General features: G+C 38.0%; 1 pseudogene; it reads right to left on the reverse strand.

Annotated features, from left to right (window-relative positions):
- Nucleotides 1-3,976: 3,976 nt before the first annotated feature.
- On the reverse strand, nucleotides 3,977-4,626 carry LOC100729175 (rab-like protein 2A; annotated as a pseudogene).
- Nucleotides 4,627-5,733: the final 1,107 nt, after the last annotated feature.

Raw genomic sequence — 5,733 nt, forward strand, 5'->3', positions numbered from 1 at the left:
TACAAAGAGCCCAGACCCCAATGGATTTACTGCGGAATTCTACAAGAAATATAAAGAAGACTTAATGCCAACTCCTCAAACCCTTCAATGAAGTTGAAAGGCAAGCAATCTTTCCTAAGTCATTCCTGGAAGCAAATATTACTTTAGCACCAAAACCTGAGAAAGACCCAACTAAAAAAGAGAACTACAGGCCAATCTCCCTAATGAACATAGATGCAAAAATCCTCAATAAAATATTTGCAAATAGGATGCAAGAAATCATCAAGAAGATTACACACCATAACCAAGTGGGATTCATCCCAGGCATGCAGGGAGGGCTCAACATATGTAAATCAATATTTGTAATTCACTATATCAATAAAGGAAAAAGTAATCACATAATCATTTCTATAGATGCAGAAAAGCTTTTGATAAGGTCCAACATTCATTCATGATAAGAAACTTACAGAAAATTGGAATAGATGGTCTTTACCTCAATATGACAAAAGCCATCTATGACAAAACAACAGCCAGTATCATGCGAAATGGCCAAAAACTGAAGACCTTTACCTTAAAATCAGACACAAGACAAGGATCTCCCTTATCACCACCTCTCCTATTCCATATAGTAATGGAAATACTGGACAGAGCAATTAGACAAGAGGTTGAAATAAAAGGGTAACAATAAGAAAAGAGGAAGTCAAATACTTGTAATTTACAGATGACATGATATTCAACACGGAAGACCCCCAAACCTCCATTGAAAACCTCCTAGATATAATGAATAAATTCAGTAATGGAGCTGAATACAAAATCAATACTCAAAAATCAATAGCATTCCTATACACTAACAACAAAACCATGAGAGACAAATAAGAGAAACCACACCCTTCACATTAGCAACCAAAAAAAATGAAATAATTAGGACTTACTCTTATGAAAGAAGTGAAAGACCTATACAGGCAAAATTCTAATACACTGAAAAAAGAAATCAAAGAGGATCTCAGAAAAAAGAAAGTCATCCTTTGCTCATGGATAGGAAGAATAAATATTGTGGAAATGGCTGTTCTCCCAAAACTGTTATACAGATTCAATGCAATCCTAGTAAAAACACCATAAACATATCTCATTAATCTAGAGAAATCACTCCTAAAATTCACATGGAACCAGAAGACATTTGGAATAGCAAATACAATTCTAAGCAGCAAAGGCAAGTCAGGAGGCATCACAAATCCTGACTTGAAGTTATACTACAAAGCAAGTGTAATAAAATCAACATGGTACTGGAATCAAAACAGAGCCGAGAATCTATGGAATAGATTAGAAGATACAACCCCAACTGCAAACACACTCAACCACCTTATCTTTGATAAAGGGGCCAAACATGTTTAAAGGAAGAATGACAGTCTTTAATAATTGGTGTTGGAAAAACTGGTTCTCTATATGCTGAAAACGAAAACTAGACCCCTCCCTATCACCATGTACTAAATTAAAATCTAAGATCAAAGATATAAATATTAAAACAGAAACACTAAATCTACTGGAAGACAAATTGGTTAAAAATCTTGAAGACATAGGGGTAGGTAGAGAATTCATGAACAGAAATTAAACGACACGGGGAATACTTCCCAGAATCAATAACTGAGGCCACATCTTATTAAAAAGTTTCTGCATGTCAAAAGAAATCTCCAGCACAGTGAAAAGAAAACTCACAAACTGGGAAAAAATCTTAGGGAACTGTCCCTCAGACAAAGGACTTCTGTCTAAAATATATAAAGAATTAAAAAAAATCAGACGCCCGGAATTCAAAGACAAAATCCAAAAATGGGCATCTGAGATAAATACACAGTTCTCAGATGAAGAAATACAAATGGCAAATAAATACATGAAAAATTGTTCATCATCATCAGTCATTAGAGAAATACAAATTAAAACCACACTGATATTCCATCTCACTTCTGAAAGAATGGCCAAGATCTAGAAAACTACCAACAACAAATGTTAGAGCGGTTGTGGGGGAAAAGGACCTCTCCTTCACTGTTGGTGGGAGTGTAGACTGGTGCAACCACTGTAGAGGTCTGTCTGGAGCTTTCTCAAAAAGCTAGAATTGGAAGTCCCATTTGTTCCAGCTATACCACTTCTAGGCATATTCCCAGAAGAACTGAAAACATCATACCACAGTGATATATGCGCACTCACATTTATAGCAGCACAATTTGCAATAGCCAGATCTTGGAAACAACCTAAGTGTCCACTAACAGAGGAATGGTTAAAAAAAGTTGTGGTATTTTTATACAGTGGTGTACTACAAGGCTACAAAGAATGATCAAATTGGATATTTATAAATAAATGGGCACAGCTTAAGACCATACTCACAAGTGAAATAAATCAAACTCACATGTGTAAATACCGTATAGTCTCCCTAGTGCAAGAAATGGTAAGAATAAATAAAAGTGTCTGGTAATCATGGATATGCATTATATTGCTTTGAAGCCTTATAATGTTTTCATTCCTTAGTTGGAATGGTTTTATTCTGGGTTGTTTGATTTTATTATCTGTGATGGTATGAACAGCTATTTGAAGAAAACAGGACATTATAATAGCTAGTGCTGATTTAATATCATCTTGTTTTGAAGTCCTTCCAAGGTTTTTTTCTTCTGTCTCCATTGGTTTTGTCATGTTGTATCTTACTAGATTTTATTATATGTGATAGTATAAACAAAATTTTTTAGAGACAAGGAGATAAAATGGTAACAATTGTTCATTTTCTGTTAGTTGGTTTTGAATACCTTGTAATACTTTCATTCTCTTGAATGGTTTTATACTATTTTGTTATTTTTCATGCTATAGTGAATGAAAGTAATCTCAAAATTTCAAGGAAAGAAACACTATGGCAGCTGCTGTTATGATGAGTTGTCTTGTGGTGAAACACTATGTTGCTTAAATTGTTCTGTTCTGGTCTGTTTTATTATATCCTCTTTTATCTAAATCTTTTTAAAGTTAAAAAAAGATGCTACTCCTTAAATTGCTGGGGAATGAGAGGTTTTTGCCTGCTTGGCCCAGGCCCTGAGTTTTTGGCACAGTCCCATAGTATTTTCTCTGACACTTAGTCAGTCTCAGTCTTGGGATGCCAAGAAGAACAACTGGCTCGTACAGTTATGTGACTTTTAATGTACCAGGTAACTGTGAACTCACTACTGAATTAAAAATACAAACAAACAGAAATTTAAAGAAAATACAATGCCAAAATTCCTCAAATGATAATGAAAGCAAAAGGGGAGTAGTCTTTTCAAAGTTATTCCTTGGAACAAGCATTAGATTAATATCAAAACCCAAAAAGGACTCAAGCAGGAATAGAAGGGCAGGCCAATCTCATCAATGAACATAGACACAAAGAATAACATGCTGAAATTAAAATACAACAAATAATAATCAAAAATATTATGTTTTGGTATTACTTAAATGGTAAACCTGTTCCTGTAATGTTTGCCTGACCTAAATATATCCTCAAACACACTAGATGCTTAAAAATCTACAACCTGTCTGCTTGAAGGTATCTTTTAAAAACTTGGCTGGGAAAAGTTACATGGAAAATAAAACAGAGCCTCACACATTCTGCAATGGGGAAATGGTGTAACAGGAAATAAGAAATCATTTCTTAGCAGAAGTACAAGGAACAGTCCCTCAGGTCAGTTTTGGGACCAACCATCTAAAAAACCTCTTACTATAGAGACACACAGCATTCCTTGATTCTCTCCATTCCTACTGGAATGCGTAGGGAGGTGTGAAAGAAATTAATTGGTAATTCACGTGGGACATCAAGGCTGTCCAAGGTGTCCTGATGCTGACTTTCTCAAGTACCATGGAAGTGGGGTGGTAAGACGCTGATCAGGAGTGGTTTGAAGAGGTTCTCCATTCAGAGCTTGAGGGGTATTTCCATGGCAGATCCCCACATCAGCCATAACAGGCTGTCCTCTGATCAGAAGGTGGACAGGCTCTAGATTCTGAAATTCTGCTCTTGGTCTGGTGCATCTTCCTATTTCTGCTCCAAATTGAAGTTCTTGAGCTCCTCCAAAACCTCATACATGAAATCCTAACAATTCTGTTTGTAAGACACAGCTAATCAAATTGCATCATAGAACAGCTTCAAAACATTGGTGCCATCAGCAGCAGAGACAAAGTACAGGGTCATGGAAAATTTCCTAGAAAAATTGAAGCTCTTTTGGGTCACTTGTAGGTCATCAATTTTATTGGCTACCATGGTGCATGGGACCTCTGGCCTGAACTCTCGAAGCTCTGTGTACCAGTTGCTCTGGTTTTTATGGGTACTTTCCTCTGTACATCAAAGAACATGATGCAGCCATGGGTCTTGTGGTAGTAGCGGGCATGCATTCTCTGGAACTGCTCCTGGCCTGCCATATTCCATAAGTCTGTGAGGATGATCTTGCTATCCATGGCAGCTCTGTGCTTATACAGAGTTAGGACATATGTAAACAACTGTTGTGGCTGAAATCTGCCCATGAAAAATCTCTCCATGAGCTTGGATTTCCCCACAGTGCTGTCCCCCAGGCAGATGATCCTCATGTTATAATCAGTGTCATGCTTTACTTGGTCCAGCTTAGATGGTTTAGTTCTGTCCTCTGCCATCAGTTCCTAGCTGTAAGTGAAGCCCAAGAACTGGGTCTTGTCATTGTCTAGCCCATCACTCCACATTCAAAGACCCTCAATGTCTGTCAATATCATTGCAAACCACAGTACAAACTGTCTTTCATTCAAACACTTCTAGGCACCTATCATGCCCAGGCAACATGCTGCACACAACTGGAATTTTCCTGGCTCAAGCCCTCTTTCCCCCAGGGTCTACTGACAGCCTTGGAGAGGTGGACCCCAAGGTTGAGCTGCACGGAAGTAGGATTCATTCCAAAGATGATGAAGTGGTGATAAGCAGCAAATCAGACTCTCTGTGATGTGGAGACAAGATACTGGAATATAGCAACAGGGGGACGAAAAATAGCTAAGTGGGTCCTGATACCTTGCAAAGTTCTGAAGTGATAATTGGAGCCCAAAGGGAGAATAAAGAGGGGGAACCTCAACGAATAAGAGGGAGGAGACAAACACCATTTTATCCTTTAATCTCAGCTCCTAGTGTGAGACAGTCTGCTTGACTCAATATAGACACAGTGACTACAGGTGACTCCGAAGGTGTTTTTGGATAAATTCACCAGTGGAATGGAACAGTGGATGTATTAGGCTGCAGTGGTTGGCGAGTGATTCTGAGAAGGCAATTGGCTGGTCATGACTTTGGAAAGCAGCCAACTTAACTTAGACTCAGAGCACCCTCAAGTTGACTCTACATAGCAGCTGTAAGTGTCAGGGTGAGGTAGAGCCATGAGAGAAACCTAATGTCATGGAGTTGAACTTAAATTGGCGAGAGGACCCTGGAATGTTGTGGGATGAACAACTCAAGACCCAGACTCACAGTCAGAAAACAAGAGTGGCATGAACTTCAGTAGTGTTTAAAGCACAGAATTATTGGGATTATCTACCACCCCACCATAATTCTACAGTTGGTTTGCTGCTATCAATCAATGTGGATCTGGACTGTGCCTGCCCCTTTTGTATATCAATGGCATCAGAAACATACTGTAAAGTGGACAGTTTTTGTTCCTTTCTTTGTTTTTTAAAAATAGTTCATATTTCTATATGAGTGTGAAGAATGTTTCTAGTTTTCTTTGTTTTTTTCTGTTCTTGTTT

The sequence above is a fragment of the Cavia porcellus genome, unplaced genomic scaffold (genome assembly GCF_034190915.1).
Source record: "Cavia porcellus strain 051 isolate PalLab524CR breed Dunkin Hartley unplaced genomic scaffold, mCavPor4.1 scaffold_3, whole genome shotgun sequence".
Taxonomy (NCBI): domain Eukaryota; kingdom Metazoa; phylum Chordata; class Mammalia; order Rodentia; family Caviidae; genus Cavia; species Cavia porcellus.